Source organism: Saccopteryx bilineata, chromosome 6, assembly GCF_036850765.1.
Source record: "Saccopteryx bilineata isolate mSacBil1 chromosome 6, mSacBil1_pri_phased_curated, whole genome shotgun sequence".
NCBI classification, from domain to species: Eukaryota; Metazoa; Chordata; class Mammalia; order Chiroptera; family Emballonuridae; genus Saccopteryx; species Saccopteryx bilineata.
In genome coordinates this window covers 197,037,630-197,061,554 of record NC_089495.1, presented here as the reverse complement: position 1 = coordinate 197,061,554, position 23,925 = coordinate 197,037,630, and the positions used below count along the sequence as shown (strand labels likewise).

The 23,925-nt window shown below is 46.2% G+C and overlaps 1 protein-coding gene across 13 annotated transcripts in view; it reads right to left on the bottom strand.

Moving 5' to 3' along the window:
* PTPRT (protein tyrosine phosphatase receptor type T) overlaps positions 1–23,925 on the bottom strand; it is a 956,692-nt gene that overhangs the window by 332,222 nt on the left and 600,545 nt on the right. The gene's annotated exons all lie outside the window — the stretch shown is intronic.

Below are 23,925 nucleotides of genomic sequence, written 5' to 3'. Positions count from 1 at the left end.
TCAAGTCATGGCACCAATCAAGTCATGGGTGCAGGAGGGGAAGAGAGAGAGAGAGAAAGAGAAAGGAAAGGGGAAGCAGGAGGGGTAAAGAAGCAGATGGTCGCTTCTCCTGTGTGCCTTGACCAGGAATCAAACCCAGGACATCCACATGCTGGGACGATGCTCTACCACTGAGCCAACAAGCCAGGGATTCATGCATTCTTACCATAAGGCCAATTTCCACTCCATCCCTCACTACAGATCGTGTCCCCAGAAACTCATATATAACATTGGCTCTGTCGCATATTATTATAAATGTTCTGTTTCTAATTTATATAGATGTTTTTGTACAAAACCGAGTACGATAATGAATGAATGTATTTTTCTTCTATCCCCACAGGTGAAGCTCATGCTATGAGGTTTAGGCATTTGCCGTGAGGGAAACATAGCTTCTTCTGTAATCAGCGTCCCCGTGAATTCCTGTGTCTGACGCTCTTGCCTGAGAGTGGTGAAGCCCTGGCCGGAGGTCAAATCAGTACCTGTCCCTGTATACTACCTACAGGACTTGACCGAGCCGTGAAGTCTCTTTGGATCCCTTTCTTATTTCATTTGTAAAATGGTAATAATAACACAGCTAAGTTCCTTCAGAGGAAAATGGGAAGTTAAGTGAGACGCTGTTTGTAAAGCAGTCAGTATTGCACCTGGAACTTCAGAAGCATACCATGCTAGTTTTTCTTTCGCAGTAATAGAAATAGTAATAAAAATAATAATAAGGTTTCATATGCTGTATCTCTTCTGAACGTCAAGAGTGCTGGGTAGCATCCTTATGCAAAATGATGGATTCCATCATCTCTCTGGTCCCCTTAAAGCACAGTGTTAAGGCTGTCTCTGCACCAGTGCAGCCATAAGAAGAAGGAGGGGTGAGCCTTGGTGCCCCCAAGTTCCCTGACTTATCTTTAAAATGTCCTGTGACTTGGGTCAGAATCTTACCAAAAAACACCTCAAAGCCCTCCCCTTTTGAGAAGGATGCCCAGAAGTTCCAGAGAGCCTGGCAGGCCAGCTCAGACCTGCTTCTGCACTGCTGGGGACCATGGGCAGCCTGGCCCCGGGTCCACTGAGGAGTTCACGGTCACTCTTCCAGCCCAGCTATTCATGCTCACAGCTCTTTTGTGTAAAGAGGAGCCAGCATTCCAAAAGCAAACGGGTGACATTGAAGCTGTGACATTGAACAAGCTGTTGCTGAAGGCCCATGTGGAACAGAAGGTGAAAGGCACAGTCCCCATAGCTGGCGGGGAGGGGGTTGTGACCTGGTGTGTCTGCTGCCACCGCTGGGTTCAGCAACTCATGATGGCATGAGGACAAATGTCCAAGCACAGGACAGCGCGGAGCAGCTGGCCTGGGTTCCTCGCTCAGCAGGAGTCTTTCCGTCTGTCTGGACGTCACAGTGTCCGGGCAGGGAGGCCGCCCATCCCTGCTCAGGACCTCACTGAACACTCCTCCTCTGGGGGTGCCTCCAAACCCGGCGCCCGCCCCCAACAGGGTCATGGCCCTCATGGTCCCTCTCCTCCCCTCACTAGAGACTTAGAGCAGGAACATGCAAGGCCCTCTGAAGGTCAAGGCTGACCCCCCATTGTGTCAGACCTCTTAAGCTCTATACCACAGCCCATGTTAAATACAATTCTGGGATCTCCAATATGCCCTTAAAGCACAAACAAGAAACCACTGCCGGCAGCCACGGTGCTGGGTCCTGTCATCTGTACCCTCTGGTGACCCTGTGAGGGAGGAACTGCCAACTCCACCCTACAGAGGAATGAACTGAGGCCGGAGAGGTTCAGGAGCTTGTACAGAGCAGTGAGACTAGCACGTGGCGAAGTGGGGTTTTGAATTTGGGTCTGGCCGCACACCTAGTGTGCAGAGTAAGAAGAGGTGCCTGATCAGAGGGGCGGGGCCTGGGAAGGGAATGGCCGGCACTGTGCACGCACCTGCCCGCCCCCTGCCCCTGTCCTGCTGGTAGCCTGTCTCCTCCCCCTGGTGGCTGGCAGTCCCTCTCCTGCTCTCAGCCCCCTTCACTCTGCCTCCTCCGTAGTGAAGCCTCCCCTCTGTGCCCTGGGCACAGGTCCCTGGCTATTACTTTCTCCTGTTGTTAACTGCTGCCTCATATGTTAATCATTTTGAACTGTGACAGCGTTTTGGAAGTTGCCCCCGCCCCGTGGGAGGCAAGCAGGATGTTCTCCACTCCCCCTCCCGCCAGCCCAGCCCCCAGACATGCAGAGGGGGACCTCGGCCCCTCCCAGGGGGATGGGTGCCCTCGTTTGAAAGTCTCACTGTAACCTGAGAGGAAGACCTCGTCCCAGGCTCACCCTGGACGAGAGAGCCAGGTGCCGTGGGATGGATGACTGGCTCGGAGGCACGCGGGAAGATCTGAAGTTCACGAGGGTCCCACCTCTCTGTGTTGACTCTGCATCGTGAGGCCACAAGGGACTGAGACCCGGGGAAGGACATAAACACGAGGCATGTCACAGTCCTCAGGACCCAAGGAAGGCTGGGGACAATGTTGTGGGCAAGCCCAGAACTGTCAGGCAGCAGCAGCTTGACCTTCGGGAGCTGGGGTGGCCGCAGTGGGCCACGCGGGGACTCAGGGTTAAGGTGGCCACGGGCCTGTCTGCCCACCCGGCCTCTGGCTATCACAGCACTCTCCCCACAGCTCATCTGAGCAGGTGTGTGCACAAGGCCTTTCTGCTTCTCCGACAGGAAGGGGCACAGGAAGTCACTTGTTCCCTCCTCAGCACATGTGACTGTCATCAGAAAGGCCACAGGGACAGTGGAGTCGGACAGAGCACGGCTGGAAGCCAGACTCCGGGCGCTCACGAGCTGGGTGACCTTGGGCAAGGGCACTTGATCTCTGAGCCTCCGCTTCCTCCCTCTATAAAGTAGAATTACTGCACTGATCTCAGAGGGCTGCTAACGAGCACAGAATGAACTGAAAAGGGGGAGAGAAGTTGCCTCTGCCACACAGTGGCTGTGCCTCTCACCCAGAACAGCCTTCCCCGGAGGAAGGGTGCAAGGAGTTTGGAGCAGAAGCCATGTCCCCAGGGCCCTGGGGTCAGTGGTGCTCAGCCCTCGGTGGAGGAGGAAAGAGAAATCACTGGGTGCTGGGACTGACTGACTAGGAGAGCACACAGTGCACAGGATGGCGACTGTTCTCTGTGAGGCTCCTAGATCTCCGATCAAAGTGTTTGCTGGGACTGAACTTCCTGCGGGTTCTAGAAAGGGCTGAGGTTTGCATGACTCACTCGAGCTGAAGAAGATACGGCATGGGGACCGTGACCAGAGGCAAAGGGGACTTGGAAAAGACGTCCGTTGAGGGTTCGCTGCACGGCAGAAATGAAGAGGTCAAAGAAATCCAGTTCACGTGCAAAAGGCAAGAAGGTCTGTGGCGGTTCCCCTGGGTCAGATCCATGCAGCAGGGAGTGTTTGTAAGTCCAAGAACTCTCCTTCAGACAGGGAAAGGTAGTGGCAAGCCTTCTATTAAGCAGTGACCCCAGGCAAAGCACTTGCAGGCTGCGAACAGTCCTCTGGCACACGGAATTGAGGACGAGCAAGGAACGGGACTTCCCCAGGGCCACACAGCCACGTCCCCGGCTCTGGGCCTTGACGGCCCTCTGCACAGGTGTCCAGGACACTCAGCGTTTGTCACGCGTTCTAGGGACTGCTTGTTCATTTACTTATTGCCCCGCCCCATCTGCCAGCGACCCAAGCACACGGTGGAGGGTCTGTCGTGAGGACAGCTCACGTTTGTTAAAATGAGAGGAAAAGATGGTGATCTGTTCTGAGGAACCGAGCTCAGACCCTCCGATTCCACAGTCCCTGTTCTGTCGCCTCCAGCAGGTCACCGAGTCTCTAAGGGGAATGAATATATATATATATATATTGCATTCAAGCCAGAGAACATCCGGAGGTCCCAGACAGGGAAAGCTAGTCTGCAGAACCAGTGCGATGGAGGCAGTCACGCTTTCACTGTGACCCCAAACCTGGCCGCCAAGCCCAGCCTCCGCTCCAGTAATTGCCTGCAGCAGGGACAGGCTGGGCTTTGCCTGCTGGTCGGTCGGTACAAACAGGTTGGAAATTGCTGACACAGCCCGTGTGTGCCGTGGAGATTGGTTCTGTTGAATTAACGTTCCCTGTGTAAATACAACCGGAGCCTGTGGTTTCTGCCTCCAGATAAGACCCCATCCACACGACCTTCTTGAGGAGCAGCCTCCAGGCCCCCGAGAGGGCAAACAGCGGGACACGGGGCTGGCTGGTCTGGGAGGCTAGAAACCCCCCCCCCCCCCGATGGAACATCAGAGCAGCTCAGCCTCCGGCGGCCCCTCCTCTCAGCCCTCAGACTCGGCGACAGGGGCCTGATCTGAGCCCGGTGCATAGGAGCACGCTCTGACCCTCTTCACGCTGCACCCTCCTGCTGGACAGGAGCCAGCGGTCCAGTGTGTCCATCTGGCCCCTGTGCTCCCCTTTCTGAATGGGCTTCTGGTACCTGATGCCCCAGAACTCCCTGCCCCAGAGGCTTCCAATTCACCTCCAAGATGTGTTCACACCTCTCCCCTGGGTCTGCCCCTCCAAGATCAGACCGCATTCCATGAGTGGGCGCCTTAGGGCCCCTGGGCGACCAAAGGGTGGCTGTTTGGGGGAATGGACAAAGCCTGGACATGAGGACCCCGGTCTCCAGCCACGTGCAGGATGGGGGGGGGGGTGGAGCCGGTGAAAAGGGAGGGGCAGGCACAGGCCTGCGTTCGCAGTCTCACCCCAGACCCATCTGTCTTCCTGCACGGGAGGGTCAGGAATGTGTGCGTGCCTGTGTCTGTCTGTGTGTGATTGATGCTCCTGCGTTTTTTCAGCTGTCTCTGAAGGCAGGCTGGTCCCCCTAGCCTCTGATCACGCCTCCCCTGCCCAGATCGAACCTTGCTAAAGCACCGTCTCCCCCTAAAGTGCCCTGTTCAGCCAGATAATCTGAACCCAGCTTGCTCCCTCTGACCCTCCCCACCCCTTCCCCATTTCCACAGCTCTTCCGTGAATCCTGCATTCCTCAAGCGAAGGGCTGCCTCCTGAGTCCTCTCACACCTCCACACCTTTGCCCCTGTCCTTCCCTGTGCTTGAGACGCCACTGGGCACAGACCTATTCTATATATTTAAGGCCCAGCTCCAACGCCACCGTTCCCTCGGAACTTTCCGCCAAAGCCTCCCTTGTCTGGGGCAGAATCGGGACCTCCACCCTCTGTTTCCTTTATCACATTAGCCCGCTTCTTCCATTGCTCTTATCTAACCGCAGGTTTATAGGTTTGCTTCATGGTTACCTCCCCTGCTAACAGGGGGGTGGGGGGAGTGCTGGATCTCTTTATTTTTATAATGGGGACATACAGGTGCTTAATAACTACATCTAGGAATGAGCACATACAGAAAGTAGGCGATGGCTGGAGACCAAGCCGGCCCTAATATACTGCAGAAGAAAGGCAGGAAGGACAGGGGGGAGTCTGGGCTCTCTCCACACTCCAATTGTTAAGGGCAACCATGTGGTTAAGTCAGCATTTGAGCCTTTTCTGTCCTAGGGGGACCCAGTTTCCATCCCTGCTGTCACAGGCAATTGCTGTAGAATCTCCTAATGACCTTAATCAAGGCAGAACATCTTATTAAAAAAGAATAGCAAAGCAGATTTCCAATTCATGAATTTTCTATGCATCCATCTTTGCATGTGGAGTTGGCCGTGACATATGTACTGTTCAAAGTTGAATCTAAATTGAGATAATTTGGGGCACAGGGCTGAAAATGTGGAGGTGGATAGCTTGTATGTAAAATTAATTTTTTATCCATTTGGAGGTGCAATTTGAGTTCCTTTCAAATTAAATTGCAATGGAGTCCTAGGCAGCTGGAAACATTATTGCCAACATAATTTGATACTGCAAGAGCAGTAATACATTGACGGATAGTTCGATGTGACCATTAATTTGCAATTGCGGCATGGAAATGATTCATGGAGAGGAAAAGAGAGAAAAGACACAAAATTAAAATCCATCTTCTCTTCTGGCGTTGTCCAAACCCACTCGCTTGCTTACTTTCTCAACACTCCCCTCTAGTTTATTCCAGACGGCCGGTGGACAGGAGTCTGCTGGATGTTCGCACAAGCACCTTAGGAAGGTAGGTGAGGACAGGGATTCCGAGGCTCTGTTTGGGGATGCTTACTCTCCCCATCCGGGGTCTCTGGGGCCTACCAACGCCAGCAACGAGAACCACCTGAAACTGGAACAAGTCACCTTGTGAGAAGGTGACCCGGTTGTCACCCTCGTGTAGCAATGCCATAGGGAAGGTAAATCCTCCTCATGTGAATTAAGGAGACAATGTCCACCAAGCCCCTTGGCACAGCCCTATTCCCTCTAATACAACCCCCTCCCCTCCAGAAGGGTGGGAGGCAGGGGAGCCATTGAGATAGAATAGGAGGCCTGTAGGTTACTATGGACCCCTGGCCTGGTTCTCAATCGAGTTGACTTCCGGGTTCATCCTTTCAACCAGCTCTAGTTGGAAGTTAGAAAGCTCCCATGAACACATGTTCAGCTATTGCTGTAGCTGTTCCTTCCTTTGTACGAATGTGTCCTGGACCTCTGAACTGGAACAGGCGTTAGGGATACAGACATAGGTGAATGAGACAGACACTTTCTTGCCTTTCTGAGACAGATGCATGCTCTGGAGGGGGATGCGAAGACAACAAACTGTGAAGGATGGAATGGCGGCTTCTGGTGACGCTTTCGCAGGGGACAGGCTGGGCATGTGGCAGAAAGACACAGCCTAGCGCCGGAACTCACCTGCGCCAATTTAATCGTGACTCGTGCACAACCTTTACGTTCTTTCTCTTGTAAACCAGAAGCCACTAAAGAAATCTGAGGTGAGTTAAGGTTAATGATTCCCCAACAACTGCATTATTAGGTTATAATAAAAGCAAGTCTCGGGTCCAATTCTCCTACACGGCTGAGCATCAATTACACACCAGTTTATTAGGAAGACGGGACAAAAGGGGTCAAACAATCATTCCTTAAAGCTCAATGACATCCAGCAATCTGTCCTTTTAGGTAATCTGGTTACTATCTTGCATGGAAAGGTCATTTACGGGGGTGGGGTGGGGTATGACAGTATTCTCGGGTGGGAGCTTATCTATCTATCTATCTATCTATCTATCTATCTATCTATCTATAATATCTGTCGTCTTTGGTAAAGGGCCAGACAGTAAATATTTTAAGCTTTGTGGGTCAGAGTCTGTGTTGCCATACTCACCTCTGCTGTTGTCGTGCAAAGGCAGATGAAGGCAACATGCACAGAGATGAGCGAGGCCGTGTTTCAAGAAGAGTTTACAGAAACAGGTAGCCAAGGCCATGGGCTGTGATTTGCCTACTTTGTTCCAGATTCAAATAGTGTAACATCACAGCAGATAACCAGGAATCCCCCTTACCCGAGGGATGACACAGGACTGTTTAGGAATCATGGCTTGGACACCGACCCTAAGGTTGGTTAAAGGCTAGAAGTCTTCCTAGGTTCCTCTTCTCTGTCTATGTCTGGGAAGCGCTTTAAACCATTTGGCCAACCCACATATTATGAATACCTTCAATTTTTACCAGGTAGAGTCCATTTATAGTACTTATTATTATGCTAAGTAACAGGATCCCTGGATTTCAACTACAGACAACCAATTTCTGACATTTCCTGTGTTAATTAGCAAAGTAAAGGTTGTGGATCAAGGGATGGTGTCGGAAGCACCTGGGGAGTGTAGAGCCGCCTCTGGAGTAAGGGCTTTAGACGGAATACCTAGGGATCTTCCCTAATCAGTACGGTTTTAATTGGAAGGCTGGAAGCCCTGGGCTATCGCAGCAACTTGACCGTAACATTCCACTGTTACGTGTTTGAGAATAAATCACTGGCAACACAGTGTGGCCTAGAGAGACTCAGAAGGCTGTCCTGAAGGAGGGGGCCTCGGACAAAGAATGCGTAGGACCAGAGCAAGAGAAGGTACAAGGTGTGGAGGGAGGGATACAACGGAGAGGAGGCGGTAGGAAGGTTAAACCCAGGCGAAGAAGGCAGCGCATTCCAACTCTAAGAGTCAAGAATCACAGCGCCGACGGCCGTCAAGATTCTGATGCAGGAGCGGACGGGCCACAAGAGAAGCAGTCCCCTGTCGCCCGCTGCACATCTGTTCCCCTACACAGTCGTAGGTTAGGCCAGTCTGGGCGTTACATATTATAATGGCCCCTCCTACTGTTCCTTAGGAGTGAGAGTAACGGCTAAGGCAGTTGTGACGGTGAGATAGGAGGAATATTCTTTGCCAAAAGATGAAGCACAGGGAAAATTAAATCTTGTAATAAAGAGTTTGGAGTTCCTACAGTGTACAGGCACGACCACCAGAGCCAGGGATGTGGACCAGACAGACAGAAATCCTCTCTGCCCTTAGGGGGCTTGTGTTCCAGTGGGAAGGGGCGAGTAAAGCAATCAGGAGATTATGTAGCCCGTCAGCGGGCAGTCAGCAGTCTAGAAAAAACCAAACAGGGGAGGGAGAACGAGGGGGGGGGGGCTCAGGGAAGCTTGTGCCTAAAACTGTGCTTCTTTGAGTTCAAGGTCCTGTCACCAGCTCCTTGATCCTTCCTCTCTGTTTACACTAAAGTCTTACTCTTTTCCTGAACCTGGTTTGGCTTGAAATATTTATTGAGCACCTATGGGATGGGAGGCTGGGTGCTGGGGACGTAGTGTTAAAAATGGATATAATTGATGGTTGCTTGGTGGACGGGGGTCGGGGGGGGGGGAGGCTGGGTGAAAAAAGGCAAAGGGATTAAAAAGTACCAATTGGCAGTTATGAAATAGTCATAGGGATGTAAAGTACAACATAGAGAATATAGTCAATAATATTGTAATAACTATGCATGGTGCCAGGTTGGTCGTACAGTTATCGGGGGAATCACTTCATAAGTTATATAAATGTCTAACCATTATGCTGTACACCTGAAACTAATATAATATCGAGTGTCAACTGTATTCATCAAATCAAAAAAATATTAAGAAATACAGGTGGTTCAAATAAACCACATCTCTGCTCCACTTCCTAGTCCTGCCGATAGGGGGCGACAGACAGAGCCAGAGAGGCTGAGGAGGAAGAAGAGTCCACTTTCTATTCCCGTGGGCATTACTCCGCAGCCGCCACCACTTCTCCCCTGCAGAGTCCATTCTGTCACAACAGTGGGAACTAGTCTGCAGTCTCTCCAGCACTTAAAAGATCCAGCCTCCCTGCAGAACCTCAGAGACACCAGCGCCAGCCGAAAAGTGCTCTCCCAACCTTTTAACTGTTTATGATTCCAGTCTGTTCCCTCCAGCCCTTATAATACCTGCTCCCCGTACAGCTGCTGCATTGCTATATAACACCTTCAGGTTCTCCACTTACCTTCTCAGTGTTCTAGCCAGTTCTTCACATACAGTTAACTAGCGATTTCCAGACCTTCTCTGTTCACACAGAGCCCTTGGTATTTTTAGCATTTTCCTCCCTCCGTAGGTTCTTAACCAAAGAAGTACGCGAACCGCTTCATTCGGAAGTTAGACCAAATTAGTATTGTATAGCTTAACAACTTAACGGTGGTTTGAGAAAACAGTGCACTCACACCAAGGGTAGAATATTTCGCTTTCATTCCTAAATAAAGCACAACTACTCATTGGTGGGATGTATGCAACTGCTGACCGCGGAACAAGTTTCTCAGGCTGGCTTCAGATTAGACACAACACTCCCTGTTGCCTGTTCCGCCATGATATTTGTGTAATACCTCGTTCATCACAGCCACTACCAGAAGAAGCCCAGCTTTATGGGGACATAATGTCACCGAAAGGAATGTAGCCCAAACCTAATGTTGAAAACATGGACCATCTCGACTTCGTCACTCGTTGGGTGTCTGACAGATGGCACTGTGTGCTGCATGATCATTCAAAGTTAAAAATGTCAGTGCCCTCACGAGGTGCCTCTGTGAGTTCATCCTGGTGTCCTGGGCTATCACGACATAGTTTGAGAACCACAACTGTTCACAACTTTTTTTTTATATAGGCAACGGCCCACTCGGTTAAAATAAATGGTGTGATTTATCTCCGAACTATACCTTGGCTCAGGCAGGACCCGATTGTCTGAAATTCACAAACACTCTGCGTCCTCACCCTTCTTCTGCATTCGGCTGGGGTGAGCCCCTGCCCACAGATCTGCTGGCCTGGCTGCCCACACGCCACTGCCCAGCTCTGGCTCAGGCCTGGCTCTTCCCTCTCCACCCCATCCGGAAGCAGCCGCCTGGCCTGCCGCTGAACCGGGCAGCTGGGTGGTCGGCCGCGCCTCCCGCCACGGCCACGGCTCAGTGCTCACACGCCGGGAAGAATGAGATGGACACAGGCACAAGATTGCAGCCTGGAAATAAAAAAGCTTCAGACTGTTTAAAAATTACTTCTGTGGCAGAGGAAATCGGGTTGGAAAGAGAGAAGCTATTTCTAAATTACACGGTTTCAGGTTCCAGAGGCAGGAAGAGTCTCGGGGTGGGGGTAGGGTGGGGTGGAGATGGCGAGAGCCCATCACGGCTCCGGGCTTCAATTCAATTCACACTTAAGTCATGGCAAGCCTACCTGTGTATTAAAAAAAAAAAAAAAAGGCTGGAGAAAGAATAAAACCTGAACAATCTTTGATGGTCAAAAGCCATCAGAGTGCGGGGCCCAGGTGAGGTATTTAACATTCTGGGCACTCCACTTCTTGGGAAGCCTTGGCTGTGAACAGTATGGGCCCTGGAATTAGGAACACCTTCCGTGCAGCTAATTTGCCATCGCTGTGAGGCTGGTGAGAAGCCCTGCGTAAATCGAATTATGTCTCGAGGATGTAAAAACAAACAACCAGGGGTATTATCTCCTGATTGGACTCTGATCGCCCCTCTCCCAGAACGACGACCTTCCCCTTCAGGTGGAGAGTCTGGGCTTTTTATTCAGATCTGCGGCTTTTCAGAGCCAAGGCTGCTCACACCTGAGAGCCCTCCCCCGCGCCCCGGGGACATCCTTGATCTCCCAAGGAATCGCATTCATCTACAGACACCGTTCAGGACCGCCGGACCTTGACAGGCCCTGCCGAGTCAGCGGTACCAGAAATGCTTACCAAGCTTTCTTTCTTTTTTTTTTTTTTTTTTTTTTTTATGGTGTCCAGAGCTTTATTCTCTGAAAGGTACAAGAGTTATCTTTAAATTGAAGGGGAAAATTTTTAAACAAAAACCACTGTCAGTTAAAGGAGGCTTATGTCTCCTGTTATGTCTCATTGGGGGTTTCCCTAGGCAATGAGAAAGGGCATGTGACAAAGTGAAAGCTGTATATTTCAGTCACCTCGGGGAACAAGACCCGGAAGAGAACCCCCGAGGAAGAGGGGGACAGCAGAAAGGCAGAGAGAAGACCCACCTCCTCTCTGACCGTCTGCCTCACTCATTTGTGAAGCATCCCCTGGCCACGCCCAGCACCTCTCAGCTAAGACCATGGGCTAAAATGTGCATCATGTTTCCTGGCTGAGCCTTTCAATAGAGGGTGGTGGCCCCTCGCCATGACACCGTGGGACACAGTCCTAGCACGGGCTCATACACACCCTACCGAATGATCCTCTTTCACTCCAGAATCGTGCAGAGATCCACATCCTTCTCCTGCACTTCCACCTCTGGCTTAACCCTTCTACAACTGCCCCTGAGAAATGTGTTTCCCCTTTGAGTGTCATCGGTCACAAGGCCCTTCCTCCTTTTCATCTCTCCTCCAGCGGCACATCGTCCTGCTCAGCTGCCCGATGTTTTCTTCACGTTTTCTCTCTCCTGACCAGCGAAACTTACGGATGAACTGGTAGGACCTTTCTGAGCCCCAGTGTCACCATATGGAAGTGGGGTAATGACACCTACCCACTGATTCTTGTCGAAGGGGAAACAAAATGATACGTGCTCCCTTATTAGCGGGTAGCTGCTGTGGGACACATCACCGCCAAAGTCAGTGGTTCATTATTGCTGATACTGATTTTTATAAGTTGACTTGTATATACCTGGCAACCTCGTTGAACTTTCTTATTATCGCTCATTCTTTGAAACATTTTTTTTCCAAGAAGACTATCACATCATCTGCAAAGAATGAATTTTATTTCTGTCTCTCCAGTCTTCACATGTCTTATTTCCTTTTCTTTCCTTAAAGCACGGACCAGAAACTCCAGCACCCGTTATATAGCAGCTGTGACAAAGGGCATTCTCATCTGCCTGACCTAAAAAGGAAAGCACTTAAACTTTCTCTATTAAGTATATTGTTTGCTGAAGCATTTTGGCTTATAATATTTGGTAATTTATACATATTTGCCTCAAAAGGAGTCCTTGTGCACTGCAGGTGGCAAGGAGAACTGGTACAGCCACAATGGAAGACGGTATAAACGTTCCTCAAAAAAATTAAGAATAAAGCTACCGACAGCTCCTAACAGACTGAACTGTGGTTGGGTTGCATTTTTTCAGGGATTTGGCATGGTGATGGGGCCAATTTGGACTTGGTGAACATGTTAAGGACACTACTCTTTTATGAATTCTTGCTGTATTGGCCAAAAGTTTGCTTAAAGGCTTTGAATCACTGTAAAAAAAAAAAAAAGGGACTGGATAAAGAAGATGGGGCACATATACACCATGGTATACTATTCAGCTAGAAGAAATGATGACAACGGATCACTAACAGCAGAATGGTGGAATCTTGATAACATTGTGTGGAATGAAATGGGTGAATCAGAAAAAGAGAAGAACTGCAGGTTCCATACATTGGTGGGACATGGAAGCGAGACTAAGGGACATGGACAGGAGTGTGGTGGTTACGGGGGGGGGGGGAGGGAAGGAGGGAGAGGAGGAAGGGGAGGGGGAGGGGTACAGAGAAAACTGGATAGAGGGTGATGGAGGGCGATCTCTCTTTAGGGGATGGATATGCAACAGAACTAAATGACAAGATAACCTGGAGATGTTTTCTTTGAATATGTGTACCCTGATTTGTTGATGTCACCCCATTAAAATAAAAATTTATTTATAAAAAAAAAAAGAAAGAATAAAGCTACCACATGACCCAGCAATCCCTCCTTCAGGTATCTACCCCAACAATTTGAAAGCATTTGTTAGTAAAAATATAGGTACCCCTATGTTTATTGCAGCATTACTTATGGTAAGCAAGACATGGAAACAACCTAAATGTCATTCTTTGAATGAATGCGTAAAGAAAATGTGGTATATATACATATATAATATATATAATATATTATATTCTATTTATAATAGAATACCATTGTAGCCAGAAAATAAGATGAAATATTGCCATTTGAGACAACATGGATGATCTGAGAGTGTCACGCTAAGTGAAATACGTCAAATGGGAAAGAACAAGAATCATACGATTTTACTCACATGTGGAATATGAAACAGAAAGCTAAAACAAACAAAATAAACAGACTCATAGACACAGGCAACAATATGGTGGTAACCCAAGGTGAAGAGTGGGGGAGGGGTGGAGAAGGATGGAGAGGTGAGGAGGGAGGGAGACTAGACTTTGGGTGGCGAGCATACAACGCAATAAATGGATAATATATCATAGAATTGTATACCTCAAACTTATATAACGTTATTAACCAGTGGTAAACCAATACGTGTAATTTTTTGTAAAGTTTTTTTCTATTTCCTAAGAGTTTTTCAAATCTTCATAAAGTGATGGCAAACTTTACCAAATGCCTTGTCTCGCTGACTGTGACCACTGGGGAACAGAATTTTGGTTGCATCCACAAAAGCACTGGTTCTTACCTAATCCGAGTGTGCTGATCTCAAATCTGACATTAGTTTTTCTCTGTAAGCTACAGTTATTTTGCAATTCAAGATTTGAGGTTTTCATCTTATTGTAAAATTTCCAACATTTAGTTTAACATAATGAAGTAGCATGTCTTCTTGGGCATCATCTTTGTGAAAATATAATGATTTATATCATGCAGTAAATACACTAATATACTAAAAGATATGATTGCACCAGAATTTGTCTACAATTTCAAAATAGAACATATTAAAACACTTATTTTAATCATAAAATTTGAGCAAAACTTATTTAAATTCTATTTGGGCAAAAATTTGTGTTTGTAGCTCTTGCGTTTGTGTACTTGTTGAGGACAATCTCGTTTGATGCTCCAGCAGTAGTCTGCTCATCACTAACAGCTCCTAGATTTTTGGGAAACTTATCAAGGTGACTGTTCTTATCTTATGCTCATGTTACATCCAATGTTGCAGAAAGCCAACAGCATCCTTTGAACCAGAAGTTCATAGTTTTCTGCTTTTTTGTTGCCAAGGAAGTTCTTTGTAACTGCAACAAAAGACTGCCATGCAGCTTTTTCCTCCTTATTCATCTTCCTGGCAAATTCTTCATCACATACGAGGGTTTGAATTTGAGTTCCATCGAATATACCTGCTTTTATCTTCTCGAAAGACAAGGCAGGAAAAGCAGAAATAATATGTTGAAAGCATTCACTTTCTCTACTCAAAGCCTGAACAAACTGCTTCATTAAGCCAAGTTTGATGTGAAGTGGGGGAAAAATGATCCTGTCTCGATTAACTACAGGTTCACCCACAATATTTTGCATCCCTACTTCCAGAGCTTCACGTTTCGTCCACTCCTTCTATGTCCAGTGTTTCTCCCGAGCTCGGCTGTCCCACAAACACAGAAAGCAAGGATACTTCATGAAACCTCTCTGTTGTCCTAGCAGGAAATTTACCATTTTAAGATCCACGCAAATGACCCAGTTATGCTCCTCATACTTCAGAAAGTCGAGGACAATTTTTATGTCATTATAATCTTCTCGCAGATGAGTTGAATAACCAATTGGACCCGCTGAAAATAGGCAATATATGCACGTGTCACAAATGATGAAATATTGTGCTTTTTACGTTGAAGTGTGTAAAAGCCACATATATAACAGAAGTTGTCAGGACTATTCTTACATTTACACCTATGCAAAGAAGCCATGATTCAATCTTAAAACAAAATAAGAGGGTGTTCTTATCAGATAATTTTTTACATTTAAAAACAACTAAAATGATGTAAAAGTGATGTTTATAAAACATTAATTGCCTTGTGGTTATTATGTTCAATCCAAGGGCCGTTGCCCTTTAACTCCAATTTAAAAACCAATACATGCCATTAAGGGTAACAAAAAGAAATTAAAATTGCATAAAAACTAGAGCATGCACCAAAAAACGGATTTTGGATTTGGAATCAGCGATGGAAATCAGGGGCTTTCGGATTTGGAATCAGCGATGGAATCAGCAGAAATGAAATGAAATGAAAAGAAAAATTGTTCTCCAGTGTAATAATTTGATTTTTATTCCTTAGTTTATCAGTAGAGTAAATTAGACGGAAAAGGGTAGAATCTGTCTGGAACAGCCAGATGGGACTGCTGCACAGGGCAAGGCATTGGGAGTGGCTCAGGGCTCCCACGCCCCCTGCAGGCGCACCACCTCCCCAGCACCTCCATGGCTGCACCCTCCGGGGAGCTCTATGAACCTTCTCCTTTTAGTGGGGAATGATCAAGTCACTGTCCATTGGTGACTGATCACTATCTCTATTCCCCTCCCCTCCTCAGAGGTTGGGGGGGGGGTGAGATCAAAGGTTCCAATCCCCTAATCACATGGTAAATTCTCCAGGCAAAAAGCCTCTATCCTTAGGTGGGGTCTAAAAGTCACATCACCCACATAACAAAAGCTAGCTTTTATTACTCTTATTACTTCAGAAATCCCAAAGGCAGTAGGAGCTCTGTGCTCGAAAATGGGACAAAGACCAAATCTATATATCTTACTATAAATCACAACATTACAATGAACATCACAGCAGATTTCTTCAGAGGAGAACCTTCATACACAAGTGTCTGTGTGAACGTTAAGTTTTCAGTTCTCTGAACTAGATGCCTAAGAGTGTAATGGCTGGGTCAGAGGTAAGCTCAGTTTTAGTTTCAAAAGAAACTGGCCTGTTATTTCCCAGAGCAACTGGACCATCCTGCAGTCCCACAGTAGCATGGGTGAGACCCAGATTCTTCCTCCCCAGCCTGTGGTGCTTGCGCCCTGTGTTTTTATGTTAGCCACGCAGGTAGGCACATAGTGATGTCTCCTGGTTGTCATCTGCATTTCCCTAACTGGCTAATGATGCTGAACTTCTTTCCACGTGCTTTTTGCCATCTGTCTATCAAACTCATTTGTTTTTCTACTAAATGAATTGAAAGCCCCAGATTTTAAGTACTGTCTCAGCTCTGTTCTGCAATATACACGCTCTGCTTTCCTCACCATCCATCACTATGATTTTAAGACTTCCTTTCTCATCCAAGTGTGATTCAGTAATAAGCAATTTCATTGTCAAATTCATGAGAGTTTTTAAAGCTGCCCTTTCGTGATTAGATTCTAATTTCATTGTCTAACACTTGGAGGATGTGTCTGTGTGATACAGAGTCTCTAGAATCTAATTGGGCTTTTATTTTTAAAAGGTCTAACACCTGTTCTATTTTTGTGACTTTTCTGTATGCGCTCAACAAAAGTGTTTTCTCGAGGTGTCAAGCTTTATATATTTAAATTATTTAATGTTAATTTTTCGTATATTAATAAGCTTGAGTTTTTGAATTATATTTTTCCAATCTTCAATATCTGTTTATTTTTGTCCACTTGATATTGTTTAAATAGATTGATATTATAATTTGGTCATAACTTGCTTCCACTCAAATGATGACTGTTGTGAACAGCGATAATTTGCAAACACTTACCCATTTCATGGAAAGTTTTAAATTTTTGTGTGTTTGGCACTTAGCTGAGAATTTGCTTGTATCACATTTACTTCCCACAATGGTACATGTCAATGTCCCCATTTTACAGATGAGGAAACTTCTCCAGCCTGGAAGCAAAGTGACCACCTCATGTACCCAGGAAATGACGGAGCTGACATTTAAATCATTGGTCCCCAACCCCCGGACCACGGACTGGTACTGGTCCACAGAGAAAGAATAAATAACTTATATTATTTCCATTTTATTTATATTTAAGTCTGAATGATGTTTTATTTTTAAGAAATGACCAGATTCCCTCTGTTACATCCGTCTAAGACTCACTCTTGCCGCTTGTCTCAGTCACGTGATACATTTATCAGTCCCACCCTGAAGGCCGGTCCGTGAAAATATTTTCTGACAATAAACCGGTCCGTGGCCCAGAAAAGGTTGGGGACCACTGATTTAAATGCAGATTTGTCTACTCCATCTGTGCTTTTAATGAATGCTCTAGGATTCCGTCTGTTCGTTTGGAAAAGGAGGGGGTTTGGAGGACTCTAAGTTTTCGTGTTTAGGCTCAGAAATTCTCCACTATTTTCATCGTCCGCGTTACCGTAAATTGAGTGCTTGCTATGTAAGTTCTAGGTTCTGTGCTAAGCACTGTGTATGTAGGATCTTAAATCAGAAAATATCTATATCAGAGAAGGCTCCCAGCTAGATATGAATTGTCGTGTGCTTCCTGAACACATCTACCCCATAGTTCCCTAGCTGGCCCTGGGGACTCCTGAAAGAAGCCCTCCCCTTCTCTTACTGGATGGGATTGTCCAATTGCTTGCAATCTGGAGCACAGCACCCCCTGTTGATTCTCCAAAAGTGCTCACACTCTACAATGCAGCACTTAGCCCATGTTCCAGGTGCTCTCACACTATTCGCTCCTTTCTTCCTCTCCCTCAACCCCTTCATCAGCACCCACCCACCCCCACCCTCTAGGCAGGTACACACACTCCTTCTCATCGCTGGTGCTGGTCCCTTCTTGTTTTCTTCCTGAAAAGCCCCACCCGGAAATAGACTGCTCAACCAGACACAACTTACAGTCTCCCTTATGAGTAGAGATGTGGGCTTTCACACCCACCCCGACCCTTCTACCCACCTGCTTTCTCCCCTCCCCCGTGGCTCCCTGGAGTTAAGAAGAGACAAGCAGTGAGTTACTACCACGTTCAGCTTCACTCAATGGCTTTGTATTACGGTGAGAGACCTCGGGAGAAATAACGATGAGATCACCGCATCTTTTGTTCTTAGAAAAATAATGTTGCAAAAAGACACCCCGAATCGTCTGTTTTAATTTGTTTTTATTGATCCCTTTCAAAATTAGGGAAAGAAGCCTTCTCACTGCAAATGTTATGACAACGCACAGGGAGGTCCTCGTTATCAAGAGTAATGAAGCTGGGGCCCTGGAAGAGTCTTTCCATAAGACGGGGGAGGAGGGGGAGGGGAGAGGGAGGAGGGGGGAGAGAGGAGGGGGGAGGGCAGGGAGCAAGTACCCGCGAAAGGAAAGACGCAGAGAAGGAAACCCGCCTGATATTGATAGTTCACTCTGAGTGGGGGAGGGGGGTTCATGAATGATGTGGGATCAATCAGGCTTCTGATGTCCAAAGTCAAAAATACTACCCCCCTGTCCTGGCCGGCTGGCTCAGTGGTAGAGCGTCAGCCCGGTGTGTGGAAGTCCCGGCTTTGATTCCTGGTCAGGGAACACAGGGGAAGCACCCATCTGCTTTTCCACCCTTCTCCCTTCCCCCTCTCCTGTCTCTCTATCTCTCTCTTCCCCTCCCGCAGTCAAGGCTCCATTGGAGCAAAGTTGGTCCAGGGCACTGAAGATGGCTCCATGGCTTCTGCCTTAGGTGCTAGAATGGTTCCAATTACAGCAGAGCAACAGCCCAGATGGACAGAGCATCGCCCCCTGGTGGGCATGCCAGGTGGATCCCAGTCGGGCACATGCGGGAGTCTGCCCAAAGAATCTCCAAGGAGAAAGAAAAAGAAAACCATTTTCTGGAAACTGTCAAAGACACACAGAGCATCCACAAATGGTTTTCTGATAAGTATGTGTCAAGCCTCTTCAAGCTTTGCCATCAGGAAGAATTTTACTAAGAGATATGTAAGAAATATGGAAAAGTACAACTAAATAAATGCTCCAAAACATGGCATCATAAACACTGAATTTACAGTTGAGCATTCCATGCAAGTATTCACGGTCCCTTCCCACATACATGCATCCAAGAACTCTAAAGTGTTGATATGCAGGTTTAAAGACTACATTATAGATATTATACATGTATCCTTCTTCAGTTTCTAGCATTTTTGTTAGACCCATTCATGTCGATACGTGGAGCTGAGTCTATTCATTTTCACTGCTCTGTAGCTTTCCACTTTCTGACTGTACTACGTTTCGTTCATTACTCTATTTAGACATATTAATTTTTAGTTATGTTTGTGACGTGAATCCTTAAATCCTTTAGGATGGCGTTTCTCTCCATTGACCTAGGCCTTCTAAAATTTCTTTAGTCTACATTTTATTATGTTCTCAGTTTTGTTCATTTTTTTAGTTGTTTTGTTGTGCCTTTTTGTTTTGTTGCACCTGTAAAAGGCATTTTAAGGCCCTGGCCAGTTGGCTCAGTGGTAGAGCGTCGGCCTGGCGTGAAGTCCCGGGTTCGATTCCTGGCCAGGGCACACAGGAGAAGCGCTCATCTGCTTCTCCACCCCTCCCCCTCTCCTTCCTCTCTGTCTCTCTCTTCCCCTCCCGCAGCCAAGGCTCCATTGGAGCAAAGATGGCCCGGGCGCTGGGGATGGCTCCTTGGCCTCTGCCTTAGGTGTTAGAGTGGCTCTGGTCGCAGCATAGCGATGCCCAGGATGGGCAGAGCATCGCCCCCTGGTGGGCAGAGCGTCACCCCTGGTGGGTGTGCCGGGTGGATCCCGGTCAGGCGCATGCAGGAGTCTGTCTGACTGCCTCCCCATTTCTAGCTTCAGAAAAATACAAAAAAAAAAAAAAAGGCATTTTAAAACTTTTATTTAAGAGTAAAATACTTAAGTATGTTGAATTTTCACAAATTGCACACTCATATAATCAGGCATAGATCAAGAAATAAGACATTGCCAGGATCACAAAAGCCTCTCTGTTCCCTGTTCCCTTCCACTCACTACCCCACCACAACCATTGTCTGACTTCTAAGAAATGATATTTTTAAGTCAAATGTTCTCGTTGCTATATACAATGTAAATAACTTTGATATTGGTCTCATATCAAACAACTTTGATACAGTATTTTACTTCAATAATTTTCTATAGTTACAATTACAAATTTGTTCATTTATATTGTAGTATCTTTTCTCTCTAGACCAGTGGTCCCCAAACCCCAGGCCGCGGACCAGTACCGGTCCATGGGCCATTTGGTACTGGTCCGCAGAGAAAGAATAAATAACTTACATTATTTCCATTTTATTTATATTTAAGTCTGAATTATGTTTTATTTTTTTTAAATGACCAGATTCCCTCTGTTACATCCGTCTAAGATTCATTCTTGACACTTGTCTTGTAAGTTTGACAATTATATTTAAAAATACCACAGTTTTTATGCCAGTCGCATAATTTTATTTTGTGCATTTATCCGTCCCACCCTAAAGGCTGGTCTGTGAAAATATTTTCTGACATTAAACCAGTCTGTGGCCCAAAAAAGGTTGGGGACCACTGCTCTAGACAATCATGTGACACTCAATGGTACTGTTTTTGGCTTCTTTCCTTTTAAGTTCTTTAATAATTAAAACCCCACAAGTCCTCAGCCCATCCTGGCTGCCCCTAAAACCATGGGAAGCAGAAATAGTTGGGGCATCCCTTCCTCAGTTTTTCTCGGCTTTGAAGGTACTGTTTTGAAATGTCATCATTTATTATGATGCTTATTGTCTGATTTTTAAAGTGACCCCTTATCAAATTAAGAAAATTATTTTCTATTCCTGATTTATGAGACTTTTTAAAAGTTTATTATCAAGGGTTTTTAATTTTACCAAATGATTTTATGCATCTATTCAGCTTTGAGTCTTCTATTTAGAATAATTAATGTGGTAATTACATTAACATTTTTTAATGTTACACCATCCTTACATTTTCTCAATGAACTCAACTTTGCTTTTATCTATTTACTCTTTTTACTTTTTAAATTTAAACTTTTAATTGCTATATACCAAAATCCATGGTTGTTCAAGTCCTTTATATAGTATTTGCATATTACCTATGCACATTCCCTGTAGACATACTTGAAATCATATCAAGATTACTTATAATACCTAATAGAATGTGAATGCTATGTAAACAGTTGTTATACTGGGTTGTCTGGGAATAATGACAAGAATAAAAAGTCTAAATCTCTTCAGTATAGAGACAACCATCTCAGGCCTAACTACACAGTATGTGTCAGTCACAGTGTAACATTTAAAAAACATATTTTTGGTCTGTGCTTGGTTGAATCCTCCAATGCAGAACCCACACATAAGAGGTGCCAACTGTATTGTCAGTGTTTTAAAGTGACTGTACCAATTTATACAACCATTTTAACATGCATGGCTGAATTTTACCCCCACTTATGGGAACAGTAGACTATAATTTCCCTTTGACTTTTTTTTTTTGTCCTGAGGTGGTATGAAGGAATCCTAGTCTTATGAAATGAATTAGGTTATAGTACTATATTTTACATTTTCGGGTAGAGTTTGCAAAAAGAAAAAAAAAGAAAGGAAGGAATTAAGAGAGGGAAGGGCAGGGGAAGGGAAGAGAAGGGAAGGGAAGGGAAGGGAAGGGAAGGGAAGGGAAGGGAAGGGAAGGGAAGGGAAAAGGAGGGGAGGGGAGGGAAGGGAAGGGAAGGGAAGGGAAGGGAAGGGAAGGGGAGGGGAGGGAGGGAAAGGGAGGGGAGGGGAAGGGAGGGGAGGGGAGGGGGAGGGAAAGGAGGGGAGCAGAGGGGAGGGAAGGGGAGGGGAGAGAAGGGAAGGGAAGGGAAATGGAGGGGAGAAAAGGGGAGGGAAGGGGAGGGAAGGGAAGGGAAGGGAAGAGAAGGGAAGGGAAGGGAAGGGAGGGGAGGGGAGGGGAGGGGAAGGGAGGGGAGGGGAAGGGAGGGGAGGGAAGAGGAGGGGAGGGAAGGGAAGGGAAGGGAAGGGAAGGGAAGGGAAGGGAAGGGAAGGGAGGGGAGGGGAGGGAAAAAGAAGGGAAAGGGAAGGGAGCGGAGGGGAGGGAAGGGGAGGGGAGGGAAGGGAAGGGAAGGGAAAAGAGAAAGGGAATTAGGAAGGGAAGGGAAATGAGGAAGGAAGGAAGGAAGGAAGGAAGGAAGGAAGGAAGGAAGGAAGGGAGGGAGGGAGGGAGGGAGGGAGGGAGGGAGGGAGGGAGAGAGGGAAGGAAGCTATAGTTTTCCTGAATGTCTGGTCAAATTTGCTTGTAAAACCATTTGAGTTTGGCATTTTCATTGAAAGAAGATTCCCAACTATTGATTTGATTTTTAAAATTCCATTAGTTTTTTTTTTTTTAATTTCTTGAGTTAGTTTTGGAAATTTTTCAAGGAAATGATCTACTTTATCTTATTTTCACTTCATGACAAAATGTTACTTATGATCTTCATTCATCATAAGTATTTTAATAGGAATGATTTTATACATAAGAAGAACACTTAAAATGTGCATGTGGAGAAGAGCAATAAACTTCACTTCTATGTATGCAACACTTCCCTTAAGAAACGGAACAGTGACAATATATTTAAAATCCACTTGTGGACCTCCCTACTGTACCTCCCCCTTCCCTCTACCTCTTGCCTCTGGGATATAACCACTATCCTGAATTTTTATATATACACATAAATGCATATATATATACCCAAACCAGGTGTTTAGTTTTGCATGTTTCTGAGATATATATAAAGGGAAAGATATTCTAGACATTCTTTACTTTATATTTTTCACTCAAACATCGGGTTGGTGACAGTCATCCATATTCATATTTGGTGATTCATTTTGGTCATGCTTCATTCATTAGGGCTGTCCTATAAGATGAGACTATGTGAACAGATACAGACTACAACTCACTCATTATTCTGACATGGACATTTACATGCCCATAACCATCGTGGGCAAAGCTGCTGTGCACAGTCACATGTCCATCTTCTGCGGGTACACGTGCAAGAGTTTCTCTTGTCTAAGATGTCTATCTGTGAGTGAGATTACTGGCTATCATGTTATGCACAGCTTCGATTTAATAGATGGTGGCAAACGGTATATCATTGTAGCAAATTACATTCTCATGAGTGTTAAAAAGTTGCTGTTGTTCTAAGCAGTTTCCCAATACTTGTTAATTAAGGCAGTTTGACTATTGCCAATCTTATAAGTGTATTTCTTATTTTAATATCAGCTTGTATTTTTTTTAGGTTTCTTCTTTTACTCCTAATATTGTATATGTATGCCACCTTTTTTTGTTTTTTCCTGAGAGTGTTACAAGGGATCCAACTAATTGTAACTCCCTTTGCATTATAAGCGACCCAGGACTAGCTTATACATTTGATCTATAACGAGACCAGACTCCTTAGCCTCAACATTTTACTATTTTCGTCCATTTTAGGGAAGTTATTATGCAGGCTCAACAATCTGTCTAAATGCAGATGTTCGGGGGCCTGCAGCTGACTGTTAAGAAATTTGAACCACACAGCCAAGATCGTTAGATTGTTCTAAAGATAACCTTAGCTTTACAAGCCTGTTTCGCTTCTGTAATCCCGCTTAGCTAGGTGCCTGTATCCCGCTCTTCTCCCCCCCCCCCCCCCCCCCCCCCCCCCCCCCCCCCCGCCCAAAATGTGGTTTTATACCTTTAAAAGCCAACTCTTGATTGTTCAGGGCTGCATGATTTGAGTCTGTATTGAACTCCGAGCAACCCACCGGCAATAAACCCCTCAAAAATTTCCTGTAACTCCTCGTGTCTCTTTGGGACTCGCGCTTTACAACAAGAGCAGAGTTTGTGTGTCTGTTGTAGCTTTTCCTTCTTATTTCATTAATGTCTAGTCTAATATTTATTCTTTCTTT